This window comes from Podarcis vaucheri, assembly GCF_965113315.1.
Source record: "Podarcis vaucheri genome assembly, chromosome: 1".
NCBI classification, from domain to species: domain Eukaryota; kingdom Metazoa; phylum Chordata; class Lepidosauria; order Squamata; family Lacertidae; genus Podarcis; species Podarcis vaucheri.
The window spans coordinates 126,451,646-126,467,616 of record NC_138759.1 but is presented as its reverse complement, the minus strand read 5'-3'; the positions used below and the strand labels follow the sequence as shown (position 1 = coordinate 126,467,616).

At 41.6% G+C, this 15,971-nt stretch overlaps 1 long non-coding RNA gene across 4 annotated transcripts in view; it reads right to left on the bottom strand.

Annotated features, from left to right (window-relative positions):
- Positions 1-15,971, bottom strand: part of LOC309525398 — a 31,642-nt gene that overhangs the window by 12,033 nt on the left and 3,638 nt on the right. For 2 of the 4 annotated variants that reach the window (XR_014216222.1, XR_014216223.1), the window contains exons 3-5: positions 9,130-9,305; positions 8,372-8,461; positions 6,523-6,676 (exon numbers count right to left, since the gene is read on the bottom strand). This is a non-coding gene — a long non-coding RNA (uncharacterized lncRNA). The remainder of the gene's footprint in view (positions 1-6,522; positions 6,677-8,371; positions 8,462-9,129; positions 9,306-15,971) is intronic. The other 2 variants (XR_014216224.1, XR_014216225.1) reach the window with 2 other exon arrangements.

Here is a 15,971-nt window from a genome sequence, read left to right as displayed (position 1 = left end):
GTGCAAGTAGATAAATAGGTACCACTCTGGTGGGAAGGTAAACGGCGTTTCCATGCACTGCTCTGGTTCGCCAGAAGTGGGTTAGTCATGCTGGCCACATGACCCGGAAGCTGTACACCAGCTCCCTCGGCCAGTAAAGCGGGATGAGCACCGCAACCCCAGAGTCGTCCGTGACTGGAACTAATGGTCAGGGGTCATAGAATCATAGAGTTGGAATAGACCACAAGGGCCATCAAGTCCAACCCCCTGCCAAGCAGGAAACACCATCAGAGCACTCCTGACATATGGTTGTCAAGCCTCTGCTTAAAGACCTCCAAAGAAGGAGACTCCACCACACTCCTTGGCAGCAAATTCCACTGTCAAACAGCTCTTACTGTCAGGAAGTTCTTCCTAATGTTTAGGTGGAATCTTCTTTCTTGTAGTTTGGATCCATTGCTCCGTGTCCGCTTCTCTGGAGCAGCAGAAAACAACCTTTCTCCCTCCTCTATGTGACATCCTTTTATATATTTGAACATGGCTATCATATCACCCCTTAACCTCCTCTTCTCCAGGCTAAACATGCCCAGCTCCCTTAGCCGTTCCTCATAAGGCATCGTTTCCAGGCCTTTGACCATTTTGGTTGCCCTCCTCTGGACACGTTCCAGTTTGTCAGTGTCCTTCTTGAACTGTGGTGCCCAGAACTGGACACAGTACTCCAGGTGAGGTCTGACCAGAGCAGAATACAGTGGCACTATTACTTCCCTTGATCTAGATGCTATACTCCTATTGATGCAGCCCAGAATTGCATTGGCTTTTTTAGCTGCCGCATCACACTGTTGGCTCATGTCAAGTTTGTGGTCAACCAAGACTCCTAGATCCTTTTCACATGTACTGCTCTCAAGCCAGGTGTCCCCCATCTTGTATTTGTGCCTCTTATTTTTTTTTGCCCAAGTGCAATACTTTACATTTCTCCCTGTTAAAGTTCATCTTGTTTGTTTTGGCCCAGTTCTGTAATCTGTCAAGGTCGTTTTGAAGTGTGATCCTGTCCTCTGGGGTCTCTTTACCTTTACCTTTAAGGGCTCCAAAGTTGGTTGATTTGGGGTTGGGGCATGGAGAAAGCAAACAGATTATTAGAAACTGTGTTGGGGGGTAGTGGAAGTTGGAAGGACAGAAGATAGTAAAGGTAAAGGGACCCCTGACCATTAGGTCCAGTCATGACCGACTCTGGGGTTGCAGCTTCTGAATCCCTGTCACGGGGATTCGAACCACCGACCTTCTGATCAACAAGTCCTAGGCTCTGTGGTTTAACCCACAGGTCACAGTCCTTCTACAGAGAAAACTAACTATTTTCCTTTCTCCCCATGCCCCACCCAACAAGCAGAAGCATCAGCTCCTTTCAAATATCACAGATATAATCTATAGAGGTTACCTTTGGCCACAGCTTCAGTGATCTCATGCCCAAGAACTGTTCAACATATGACAAGTGGCCCCGAGGGTCACAGTATTGAAATGTGACTACTGAGGCTTTCCAGCACACTTTATGGACAATAACAAAAGAAAAAAGAAAAAGTTTCACTTCTATTGGCTGTTCGTAAATTTTAACTTAACTGTACCTCATAGACTTGGAATGCTAAAAAATGTGAGGCATGATATATTCAATTTGTGCATCTGTGTGTGGAGAATTCTTGTAGGGCTCAACAGAAGTCTGTTCTCCGTAACCTTCCTCAGATATTCCTGAAGCAGAAGTCACATTCATTTAGCATGGAGGAAGATTGGATTGAGTTATGGTTCAAATGATGTATGGAAGTGAGAACTGGACCATTAAGAAGGCTGATCGCCGAAGAATTGATGCTTTTGAATTATGGTGCTGGAGGAGACTCTTGAGAGTCCCATGGACTGCAAGAAGATCAAACCTATCCATTCTTAAGGAAATCAGCCCTGAGTGCTCACTGGAAGGACAGAGCGTGAAGCTGAGGCTCCAATACTTTGGCCACCTCATGAGAAGAGAAGACTCCCTGGAAAAGCTACCAACATGAGTTTGACCAAACTGCGGGAGGCAGTGGAAGACAGGAGTGCCTGGTGTGCTCTGGTCCATGGGGTCACAAAGAGTCAGACACGACTAAACGACTAAACAACAACAACAACAATGGTTCAAATCCTGGTACCTCTGCTCGAAGGATCTCAGGCAACAGAGATTGGAAAGGAGGTCTGGGAGAGCCACTGCCACTTAGAGTAGACAATACAACATGTAGATCAGTAGTATGATTCATTATAAAACAGCCTCATTTAGCCATTTCTTATTATTTCATAAATATTTCACACTACTTTGTGGAAATTGTTTAGATTTTTCTTTTCTTTTTTATTAAATGGTCTATAAATTTTGTCAAACAATATTTTTAAATATTATTAAGTGGTGTGGCCCTCTTCCACTTAACAGGCTTTAAAAAATGAAATTATGTGAAATAATATTCCTTATTTCTTCAGATACTGAAGAAAGGAGGCAGCCTTTGGGAAAAAACAAATTATTCCCAATATTTTCCACTGCTACTGTTGGAGAAGACCATCTGACTGCCCAACACGGATGTCCCAAAGCGCCATAATTAAATTATACCGCTCTCATTTCCTTTACCAGTTGACTTTTTCTTCCCTTAATGAGCAGACACATGCTGTTTTATCTTGAATCTGATGGAACAGTTGATGTAAAAACATCATGCGTTGGACATTTGTGAAGCTTCTCATAATCATGTCGGGGAAGAGGTGAGCAACAATTTGAAATAGCGCCAGCTTATATCACTGCTGACAAATGATGCCCCACAGTGTCCAGTTGTTTCGCCTGTTATTAGGATATATATTCTACAGAGCCAAACTAGAGGTCTTGCTACATTGCATCTCCATGACAGCGCCCCATTGCAAGGGGTGATGGAAGCTGGAGTCCCACAACATCTAAAGGGACTTAGTATATTACCACTTAGTATGGAGATGGGTCACAGCCTAGCTGGGATTGATTTTACATGTTCTGAATTTTCTCTCCCACGGGCTATTATTTTTGCTGTTTAAAAAACTTGCCTGCTGACCTTATCATAGGAATATCTTATCATCTGTTAATCCTGACATCCTTTTGTGCAAGTAACTTGCATTGCCATAACCCAATGCAAGCACCACATGTCAAAAATCAACTCTGATATGACTTGCAATCCTATTGCTAATTAATAATGATGCCTTGACGAATGATAGGTTGGAAGTTGTTAAGAACAATCATGACAATTCAGGATGAGTCAGAATGTCAAATTCATGCTTAATTCAATGATTGGACCCTGATTGGCCACCTAAGTGATTAAAAAAATGTATAAATGGATGGCATAAAGGAACATATAATAAATGACACTGTCATAAAAAATGTTCAGTATAATTAAACCTCTTGACTGTTTGGCACAGAGGAGTGTGGGATTTTATTGAGACATGATTAATCATTTCACATTATGTAAAGGTGCTTTTCTACAAAAATAATGAATTGACACTGGTGACGGACTTGGTCACTTTATGTTAGGTTTCCACTGAGTTTGAAAGAAACCACATCATTTCACAGCATTAAAAAAGGCTAAATGCTCAGGTATGTTTTGCCAGAGATAGAACCATAGCTCAGTGTGATGTACAAGATGGGAACTGGGAATTGGCTAGTGCCACCCATGGACTGCAGAAATTACTTTGTAGGGTCTGTAAATTCAAAATCTCATTGTGTATTTTCCTTACCAAAAGAATATCTGCAAAGTCATTCTTAGAAGCAGGCAACATGGAAATTTTATAATCTGAAAAGCCAACATTTACCTGAATGTAGCAATGCCAAATTTCTGTGATTCCAAAGCCACAAAGGCAATGCCTGGGTCTTTAACAACCTGGGACAAAGTTGTCTGTCAGAACACCTCCTCGCCTATCAACTGGCCCAGGTATCATGGGCAGCAGGAAGGGGCGGGCCTTATCTTTCTCCAACCAGTAGGTGTAGCTCACATGGCACAGGGCCTTCTCTGTTGTGGCACCCTGCCTATGAAATCAAACCTTCCAACATTTCTCCGATGAAAATAGGGACATCCTATTACATACTAATATTTTACTATTGTCAGGGAACTGCCATCAGTGCCGGAGGGAGAGAGCAAAATCCAGAGGGATTCCAGAGAGTGTCCAGGGATCGGGAGAAGCAGCCCATCTTCTGGGGAAGAGAATCAGCGTAGCACCAGTGGAGAAGGGGGGCAGATGGGGGAAGTGGCGAGGCGGTCCCATGACTCCTTGCCTGGGACCAGCGGGGAGAGTAGGGGTCCTCCGTTGCCCACGCCCTCCTTGCACAGAAGGCTTTCGCGCAGAGAGGGTAGGTGGAGACTAGGCGTCAAGGAGCCTCTTTGCTGGAAGAAGTTTAAGAAACGCCCACTGACGAATTCTGCCAGCGACTGAGGCAGCCACGGGTGAGTGGCGTCTGAACAGATATGGTTTACTTAGGCAGCCAGGCCAGGCGTTTGCGTCCAGCCAGGGAGATAGTTGCCTGCTTACACACGAGCAACCCCTTAGAAACCTTTACAACTATTTAAACCCCACCCACCTGACTGGGTGGCCCCAGCAACTCTTGGCGGCTTCCAACACATATAAAAACATATAAAAACATTTTTTTTAAAGCAACGTTTTCTAAACAGGGTTGCCTTCAGATGGCTCAGGGGTTGGATAACTGCGTATCTTCCAACATTTCTCCAATGAAAATAGGGACGTTCTAAGGAAAAGCGGGACATTTTGGAATCAAATCAAAAAGCAGGATGGCTTGGAGAGTCTGTGAAACTCTTTCCCCTCAGAGGTGTGGACATGTCCAATGAAGAGCAAGGAAGAAGCCAGTACACATTGCCAGAAGAGAAGAAGAAGAGTTTGGATTTGATATCCCGCTTTATCACTATCCGAAGGAGTCTCAAAGCGGCTACCATTCTCCTTTCCCTTCCTCCCCCACAACAAACACTCTGTGAGGTGAGTGGGGCTGAGAGACTTCAGAGAAGTGTGACTGGCCCAAGGTCACCCAGCAGCTGCATGTGGAGGAGCGGAGACGCGAACCCGGTTCCCCAGATTACGAGTCTACCGCTCTTAACCACTACACCACACTGGCTCTCGGGGGTTGGCAATCCAAAAGAAGGTCTGGTGCCCAACTATCTTGCGCATGTAATTCTTAGCTCTGTCTGTCTGTCTGCGTATATGATATTCAATACATGCACCATTCTGAATAACAGCTTGTGAACATGTTCCGTTTCAGAGGCACCCTCCAGGGAAGCAATGAGAGTTCTATCTCAGCAAAAGGACTTGAGAAGGGGTAATGAGCCTGGGAAGAATTCTGAGGGATGCCATGAAGGTTGCATTCGGTCCCTGGTTTGATGTTCCTAACACCTGGTCTCAAAGTTTAATTCACTGTACAGCTCTATACAATTCTATACAACAGGGCACGGGTGGCGCTGTGGTCTAAACCACCAAGTCTCTTGGGTTTGCCAATCAGAAGGTCGGCAGTTCGAGTCCGTGTGACAGGGTGAGCTCCTGTTGCTCTGTCCCAGCTCCTGCCAACCCAGCAGTTCAAAAGCACACAAGTGCAAGTAGATAAATAGGTACCACTGCAGTGGGAAGGTAAACGGCATTTCCGTGTGCTCTGGATTCCGTCGTGGTGTTCCGTTGCACCAGAAGCAGTTTAGTCATGCTGGCCACATGGCCCGGAAAGCTGTCTGTGGACAAACACCGACTCCCTCAGCCTGAAGCAAGATGAGCGTTGTACCCCATTGTTGTATTCGACTGGACTTAACCACCCAGGGATCGTTTAACTTTTTACCTTTATACATATATACTAACTCCACTGAGCTCCGTAGGGATTACTCCTAACGCAAACTGGGACTGCAGCCTAAAACAGTCTACACAAATACACTTTTCTGGTTCTGCTGAGGATTTGGGGTATGTGTGAATGTGTTTAAAATCTAATCTTGTTTCTTGGCAAGGCTGCCAACGTTTGTGTATATTTGCTCCAGATAGTGTTCTTAGCTAAGCCATCTGTAGAAACAAAACTCCTGGAAAATGCATCTCTTTGAATAAATGAATAAGCTTCGGCGGTGGGGAGTATGTTACACTTGATATAAATAATTGCATTTATGTCTTTTTGTTACACCGTGAGAGAGGAAAGACAAACTCGCAGAGAGAAAACCCTTAACCCTGAAGCCCACCCCCTTTTAGATGACTTCACAGCTATACCTGCCGACAATAAAACACTAACATCTCCCCATCTTTTTCTTATTTCAAGTCTGCGTATGAGAGCATTGCCTAGCTGCCTGCATCGATAGAAAGTACATGAAAAGTCATCTGGAGAAAAAAGGCACCCACTGGCTCCCGGCTGCTAAATCTTAACCGTTCTGCCGTTACATATTTGTCGAAATGGTGCTGGAAGCTCATCCATTGATTTCCTTTTTTCTCCTTCTTGCCCCATGTGCTGCAGCGACAGCCACCTTAGGAAGCACGTAATCCCTTAAGCCACGAGAAACCTACTCACTGTTTGGCTTCCCAAAGCTTTAATCATCTCCATTTTTTATTCCTTTTCTCAGTATGTGTTTCATTATGCCTGTCTGTGCTGAAGATCTTGGGCTGGGTTTTTCTTTCTTTCTTTCAAGCCAGAAGGCTTGTTACTGAAACAAGCGGCTACCTTAAAGACAGAAAGAAAGAAAGAAAGAAAGAAAGAAAGAAAGAAAGAAAGAAAGAAAGAAAGAAAGAAAGAAAAAAAGAAAGAAAGAAAGCTGTTAGCTTTTGCTCCTATTTATTAATTTTAGATAGTTTGGGGATAGGAGATCTAACCAACGCATCCTGCCAGCGCAAATATTTATGCTTGTACAAACAGAACTTTCTCCCATCCTCTCATACACCCCTAAATTTGTTCTAGGCAGTGCTTCATTTCTAAAAAAAATGTTTAGGGGTACTCTCATTTTGACTCAAGAAAATCACCATTTTATAGTTCAAATCGGGGAAAATAAATACAGTAAATGGACGAAAGTACAAAGAACATGCATTGCCTCATTTCCTACTCATATTGAAATACTGCCCCTCAACGAGGCCAAACTTTAATCAGTAAAACACCACACATCCACATTCCACACTGCTTCACACATTAAACGCTCGCTTCCGTCTGACTCAGGAAACACTGGAAAAGGAAATGAAGCTGCCATCAGAGGTTGTAACAACAAAACTGACCAATCACTGTGCTAGCTTCCAACTTCTACTTCACACATTAAACGCTCGCTTTTGTCTGAGACTCAGGAAACACCGTGACAGGAAATGAGGCCACCGTTGGGGCAGCAACCAAACTGACGATTCACCGTGCTAGAGAAGAAACTAAAAATTTTATTCCTCTGGAATAAATTTGAGGAGGAAGTGGGGTATGCACTGGGGAGGAGAGGGCTGAGGTTCTGTTCCACAAATGGAAATCCTTGCAATGATTGGGATGTGTGAGTTGGATACCATCAGAACATAAGAAGAGGCTGATGCATCTGGCCAATGGCTCGTCTAGTTTAGCATCCTGTTCTCATAGTAGTCAACCAGATGCCTGTGATACTATCATTCGTGAATGACTTAAGCCCTGTGAAGCAGAGCATAAATCAGATTTTAAGTAAAAGCACAGTTGAAATCCATAAAACAAATATCCATAAAATAATTATCATTGAAAAGCAAGGGGGGAAATTTTGAACTTTAAAAATGAATATAGGTATATAGTAAATTATATGAGTACAGTGGTACCTCGGGTTACATACACTTAAGGTTACAGACTCCACTAACCCAGAAATAGTGCTTCAGGTTAAGAACTTTGCTTCAGGAGGAGAACAGAAATCGTGTGGTGGCATTGGGAGGCCCCATTAGCTAAAGTGGTGCTTCAGGTTAAGAACAGTTTCAGGTTAAGAACGGACCTCCAGAACGAATTAAGTACTTAACCCGAGGTACCACTGTATAGTAAATTATATGAGTAGGAACCGGAGAACTGTTTGTTGGGCACTATTATTAAGATATGTGCAAATGTCCATCTATCCAACAGATATTACACTTAGGCATCTGTCAACAACTAGGTAAAGGTAAAGGTAAAGGACCTCTGAATGGTTAAATCCAGTCAAAGGTGACCTTGGGGTTGTGGCGCTCATCTCGCTTTCAGGCTGAGGGAGCCGGTGTTTGTCCACAGACAGCTTTCTGGGTCATGTGACCAGCATGACTAAACCACTTCTGGTGCAATGGAAACCAGAGCACATGGAAATGCCATTTAACATCCTGCTGCAGCGGTACCTATTTATCTACTCACACTGGTGTGCTTTCGAAATGCTAGGTTGGCAGGAGCTAGGACAGAGCAACGGGAGCTCACCCTGTCGCAGGGATTCAAACTGCCAAACTTCTGATCAGCAAGCCTAAGAGGCTCAGTGGTTTAGACCACAGCACCACCCACAGTCAATAACTACGGCAATAACAGAAGGAAGAAAAAGTTATAAGAGGAGGACAGGAAAGAGGCGGTGGGGCTGCAATATTGTATTTGTGCTCCAATATTCAACCCTAATTTGTATTGGCTTTTGTCCCTCTCTATTCTGAACATCCTAATACAAATGTTGAAGATCTAGATGCAGATGCCAATACAAATTAGGGTTCCTCCCTTGTTTTATGGATTGAGGCTTTACGCAGGCTGAAAAGAACAACAATGCCTCTATTGTGAAGCCTTTATCTAGCCCCCACCCTCAACTAAAAGGAAGCCTAAGTACAAATAATTGCATTTGCAGCCCACGTGCATTCCTTATTCTTGCCTGTCTCCTATTCCATCTCTTTACTTCTCTCTTTTGTCTCTCACACTGCTTTTTCACCCAGGTACTATTTATTTATTTATTGCATTTATATCCCAAAGAGCACAAGGTACATGCTTCTCCCCTCTTCATTTAATCCTCACAACAAACCTGTTAAGCAAGGTGTAGAAGCATTGACTGTCCCAGTGAGCTTCATGGCTGAGTGGGGATTTGAACCCTGGTCTCGTAGGTTCTAGTCAACACTTAAAGCACTACACCACTCTCGAAAAGAAAGGGAGCTACCTGTTTTCAAATGTGTAGTACAAACTTCACAGATCTATTTTTAACCCACCTGGCAAGGGTGTAATCCAAAAGGTGAGAGAAGGGATGGAAGAGAAATTTGACTCAATGAATTTAAAGGCAAACCTATCTGATCCACACATTTTGAAACAATGTGCAAATGAAAACAAAGCCATCCTCCAAAATTCGCATTTTTCTGAATTTTGCAATGTTGTTCTCCAGCCACACCTATTTTAGAAAAAAAAATCATATGAAAAGGAATAGGTTGGTGAAAATGAAATAACAAACAAAATGCGTAATATTGGGAGAAAATGCTTGCAAAAATGCTCACATTAGTCCAAACTGCCTACAAAAATGTGTTCATTGGAAGAAATGCACACCAAAATTCTGAAAATTCGTATGATTTTTAAAAAAATCAAAATTGCTACAAAAATTTGGAGAACTGAATTTGAGGCTGGAAAAATGAGAAACTGGAAGCACCAAACTTGATAGGTCCTTCTGTCCCTTGGTGAGAGTGAAAGGGTTCTCGTCCTGTGGCTTTCAGCTGAAGTGTGAAATGAAAAGAACATGGGTAGACTGCAGGAACAGGCAGTGTCTGAAGCAGCCCAAGGGACACCATGACCCTAACATCATATTCTAAAACCTGAAAAGACCTCAGCCCTAGAACATTGTTTCCCAAACTTGGGTCTCCAGCTGTTGTTGGACTACAACTCCCATCATCCCTAGCTGAAATACTCAGTAGTCAGGGATGGTGGGAGTTGCAGTCCAATAACAGGTGGGGACCCAGGTTTGGGAAACACTCCCCTTGAGGATGGGAAAGCTCATGAGAGATGGCCACTAGTGTAGCATCTCATTATCTACTCATGTGCTTCACCAGTTGACTTTTTGCTCTGCCATGCAGCTTTTAGACCATGCTAAAAGCAAGCACTAAAGCGATGGTTTTCCCAGTAGTGATGTATGGAAGTGAGAGCTGGACCATAAAGAAGGCTGATTGCCGAAGAATCGATGCTTCTGAATTATGGTGCTGGAGGAGACTCTTGAGAGTCCCGTGGACTGCAAGAAGATCAAACCTCTCCATTCTTAAGGAAATCAGCCCTGAGTGCTCACTGGAAGGACAGATTGTGAAGCTGAGGTTCCAATACTTTGGCCACCTCTTGAGAAGAGAAGACTCCCTGGAAAAGACCCTGATGTTGGGAAAGATGGAGGGCACAAGGAGAAGGGGACGACAGAGGACGAGATGGATGGACAGTGTTCTTGAAGCTACTAACATGAGTTTGACCAAACTGCAGGAGGCAGTGGAAGACAGGAGTGCCTGGCATGCTCTGGTCCATGGGGTCACGAAGAGTCGGACAGAACTAAACGACTAAACAACAACAACAAAAGCAAGCACGAGCTGTTGTGCACACCTCTTTCCCTTGCTGAAGTATTACAGTTTCCAAAAAAGAAACTCCCAACAAATTTTAATAAGAAAGAAAGCTCCATGTTGTCACATTTCCTTTGGACCACATCAGTGAAAATGCAATCCCCAATTGACTGGTCACACACATTTGCAACAAAGGTAAGTAGCGACTCCACCAAGCCTCCCTCTTCCTCTCGGTGGGCTTCTGGTTATTATGATGGTGGGTTTTGACCTTCTAATTACTTCTCTGTGTTTTGGCCTCTGCTGCGCAACTAGTAGCCCGAGCACTTTTTGATCTCCTTGGCCATCAACCACCTCCTACTAATCTCGGCGGGAAAACAAACAAACTCTTGGCTTAATGAATACCTTTCAGTAATTTCAAAAGAGTTGCAGAAGCTTTTTTAAAAAAAGCTTCTGTGGCTTTGAACAACTCCCTCCCTCCCCCAAACAGAAACTGGCTCCCTACCCTTCCCTTTTCCTTTGGTTTTTAACTTTCAGAAAATTGTAATTAGAATGGTGCCTGTGTGATGCTACAACCCACCAGTTTCTTTAGCACAGGTGGATGAAAGAAGGCTGGGAGGGGGAGAACACTTCATTAAGTTTTAGATGGAAGTCCACTTTCCCTGTTTGTTTGCTTGCCCCGGGTGTTTCATTCCAGTCCCTTAAAAATAAATCCTTGGGAGCCATGCGACACAGGGCACACATCAGCATATTTCTTGCCGGCGTCTGAAAGGCATCTTTGGCGCATGACAGCCTACAGAGAAAATGCTTTGTTGCCTAATTTCTTTACTTGTTTTATTGCATGTATATCTCACCTTTCCTCCAAAGAACTCAAGCTAACACACATAACACTCGTTCCTTTCCCCCATATTTTATTCTCACAACAACTCTGGTGGGTAGGTTAGGCTGACTGGGCTCAGGAAGACAGCCGAGCTTCAAGGCTGAAAGGAATTTGAACCCAGGTCTCCCAGGTGCCTAGTCTGACACTGTGACCACTATGCAACACTGATAAGATAACAACCTGTTTCACTTCCCATGGTAGTTCATACTGGATTCCCCACTGGGTCATATGTAGCTCGAGTAGAACAGCTGGTCACTTGGGTCAGTCTTTTGATACTGTAGCACAGGTGTGGAGAACATGTGGCCCTGGAAATGTTGCTGAACTTAAACACCCATCATGCTAGTGGCTATGGATGATGGAAGTTGTAGTTCAGAAACATCTGGAAGGTCAGAGGTTCCCCACACATGTCAACAGTAAGCTACTTGCTATGAATATATTCTCTGATATTATTATTATTATTAGTAGAGCCAGTGTGGTGTAGTGGTTAAAAGTCACGTAATCTGGGTTCGTGTCTCCGCTCCTCCACATGCAGCTGCTGGATGACCTTGGGCCAGTCACACTTCTGTGAAGTCTCTCAGCCCCACTGACCTCACAGAGTGTTTGTTGTGGGGGAGGAAGGGAAAGGAGAATGTTAGCCGCTTTGAGACTCCTGAAGGGGAGTGAAAGGCGGGATATCAAATCCAAACTCTTCTTCTTCTTTTTCTTCTAGTAGTAGTAGTAGTAGTAGTAGTAGTAGTATTTGTATATAACCCCATACCTGTAGAACTGAAGGTGGTGTATCAACACAGGCTGGTTTTTTTAGAGGCATCTTCATTTGGTGACTGTTGCCAGGCAACTGTCCATTTATCTAAGAATATGCAAGGCTGGTCCCTTCTAGTCCTTAAGTATAGGAATCATTTGAAACAAAAATAACATCTTTGGAAGTACACTCATTTTGATCGTTGAAATTCTGCCCCAAAAAGAAAGTTTCATCCTTCCCCAAACTTCCAGATCTTTTTTGATTCTGTTCCACACCGGTATATAGTTGTTTTGAAATAAATCAATATTTTTTGAAGTTAACCATATTCCCAAGTATTTTATCTTCTTTGCCACTTCAATCCCTGTTTCTTGTTGCATTGTTTCTATTACACTCTGGTCCATATTCTTAACAATTACTTTGGTTTTTTTCTTATTTAATATAAACCCGGCCACCTTGCCAAATTGTTCAATCTCCTCTAACACCTCGTTTAAACTTTTTAAAGGATCTTCTATCGTTATTACTAGGTCATCGGCAAAGGCTTTAACTTTATATTCGTTTTGACCTACTGTCACCCCTTTTATTAATTCATTTTGTCTGATTGAACTCAGAAGGACTTCCAGAACCATTATGAATAGCAGTAGCGAAAGAGGACATCCCTGTCTTGTACCTTTCAGTATCTTCACTTCTTCTGTAATTACATTATTCACAATCAATTTAGCTCTTTGCTCTGTATAAATCGCCCTTATTCCATTATAAAAATCATTCCCCACCTCCATGTATTCTAAATTTTTTAACATAAATTCCCATGATATATTATCAAATGCCTTCTCCACATCTACAAACATTAATATAGCTTGTTTCTCATTCCTAGCAGTCAGATATTCCAAAGTATTAATTATGTTTCTAACATTATCTTTCATCTGCCTGCCTGGAAGAAAACCTGCCTGATCTTCGTGAATAAATTCTCACAATACCTTTTTTAATCTTTTTGCTAATATTCCAGAAAAAATCTTGTAGTCTATATTCAACAATGAAATCGGCCTATAGTTCTTGACTTGTGTTAAATCGGAATCTTGCTTAGGAATAAGTGTGATAATGGCTTCTTTCCAAGTTTCTGGAATATCTTTTTCCTTCAAAATGCTATTCATGACTTCTTTCAATGGTACCTTCAGGGTGTGCCTCAGTTCTTTGTAATAACTAGATGTAAATCCATCTGGTCCTGGAGCCTTTCCTTTTTTCAATTCTTTTATGACCTCTATTATTTCCTCATTCTCAATTGGGGCGTTCAGTCTGTCTTTCTTTTCTGTCGGGATCTTTTGCACCTTTTTTCTTTTAAATATCTTTCTATTTTCTTCATATTGTTCTTTTCTCTGTTTCTATACAAATGATTGTAAAAGTCCAAGAATCCTTCTCTGATGCCTTTCGGGTTCTCTATCTCTTCTCCATCCACAATAATTTTGTTGATTGTGTTTTGTTCCTTTCTTTTCTAAATTTGCCATGCAAGCCATTTACCTGACTTGTTGGCAAACTCAAAATTTCTTTGTCTTAGCTTTTTAATATTCCATTCCACCTCTTTGTTTATTATCATTGTGAACTGCGTTTGCAAAACTTTGATGTTTTGTTTTATTTTTAAATTGTTCGGTTTCTTGATTAATTTTTGTTCATTGTCCATTATTTGTTTTAAAATTTCCTTCTTTCCTTTCTCTCTGTTCTTGTTTTTAATCGCATTCTGTTGGATGAAGAATCCTCTCATTACCGCCTTACTTGCGTCCCGAACTGTACTCATCTTTGTGCCTTTGTTAGTATTGTCCATGAAATATTCCATCAACTTCTTTTGCGCCTCTTGTATGATTTTTTGGTCATCCAAGAGGTAATCATTAATTCTCCATCTAAATGATCTTTCTTCATAACCTTTAATCTCCAATTTTATCGGACTGTGGTCTGAAATTACTCTTGGCTGAATTTCAATTTGTTGAATTTTTGGAGTTAATTCATTTGAGACCCAAATTTGATCTGTTCTTGACATTGACTGATTTGGTTCCGAATAAAATGTGAACTGTTTCTCTAATGGATGTCTGAGTCTCCAAACGTCAATTAAGTTACAGTTTTTCGTCATTGAAAAGAAAGTCTTAGGTAGTTTTCCTTCTTTGCTAACTTCTTTATGTCTTAATCTGTCCATTTCCATTGAAACTACTCCATTCATGTCTCCCATCAATATGATTTTTTGATCCATATATTCAAATAATCTTTCTTCCAAATTTTTATAGAAATCAGTCTTGTTTCCATTAGGTGCATAGATCCCGACAATTATTAATTTTTTGCCTTGCCATTTGACCTGAATAGCAATTATTCTTCCTTCTTCGTCCTTGAAGATTTGCTGAGCTTCCATTTTTTTTCCTACATATAATACAACCCCTCTCTTTTTCCCTTTGTCAGAAGATATGAATTCATTTCCTAATCTGTTATTGATCAAAATTTTTCTGTTTCCTTGCCACATGTGTCTCTTGAAGACAGATAATGTCCAAGTTTTTCTTTTTTAAATATTGTTCAATTTTGTTTCGTTTTTTCCTGTCGTTCATTCCATTGATGCTCCAATTCCATAATTTCAACGCCATGATGACCTCCTGATTAAAATTGATTTAATTTATTTGTTCTTTATAATCTACCCTCTTCTTGTTCTTCCTCTTCTTGTTCCTCATCCGTCTTTTCCCCATTCTTCTCCTCCTTCTCTTCCGGATATTCCCCCCCTAGAGGACCTACTCCTCCCACTGCTCCTCCTTCTTCTTCTTCCTCTGCTGTTAGTTCCTTGTATTGTCTCTGAAATTTACCTGTTTCCTCTGGACTGGTAAGTCTGTGTTTCTTGCTTTTGTAAACAAAGGAAATCCCCTCTGGGAATTCCCATTTGAATTCAATCTTTTTCCTCTTAAGAATTTGGACCAATGGTTTATATGGATCTCTTCGTTTCAACAATCTGACTGGAATATCTTTAAAAATAATTATATAATTCCCATCAATATTCAGTCTTTTTTCTCTGTTTTTTTGAAGTATCAAATTTCTCAATTCTCTGTCCTTAAAAGTAATTAAGCAATCTCCAGGAACTTTCCTTGATTTGGTTGTTCTTACTCTCATCCTAAATGCATTCTGTACAGTTCTCTCGACCTCTTCCTTTTGTAGCTCCAGCCATTGTGCTATCTCCATTACTAATTTCTCTTTGATATTTACACCTTGAACTTCAGGCACAGCTCTCAGCCTGAGGTTCACTTCCCTCTGCCTCAGTTCATTCATAGCAATTGCATCCCATATCTCCTCCTGTGACTTATTAACTTCTGATAAACCCACTTTAATTTTCTCTTCCTCACACTTCACTTCCTTCATTTCAGCTCTTGTCTTCTTCATTCCTTCTTCCAAAGATTGTGATCTTTTAGATACTTCTTTAAATTGTCCTTTCAATTCCTTTACTGTCTCGTCAATTTTTGGGTCCATTTTCCCAATTCTCGTATCTACCTGTTCAATTCTCGTATCCACTTGTTCTAGTTTGTCCTCTAAATTCTTTTCACTTTGCCTAATTTCTGCAAACATTCTTAATATTTCTCCTTTGAAATCTGATTCCTGCTTTGATCCTCTTCTATCTCCTGGTGTTCCCCCCTCCTCTCCTTTCTTCGGTTGGTGAGACATTCCCACAAATACACTTTAAACACTTCTCACTTAGTCATCCAAATTAGACTTGTGTTAAATAAGATCCCACCACCACTTCAACCAATCTTATATAGACCTAACCCCAAATACAAATATATCCAATTGAGTTCAAATTTGATAATTTATATATTATAAAATTTATAATTAGTCTTTTGTTTATTCCCACTTCAAATTTCCACTTTCAAAGCTTGAAGTATCTTCAGCCCAATCGGATCCGTA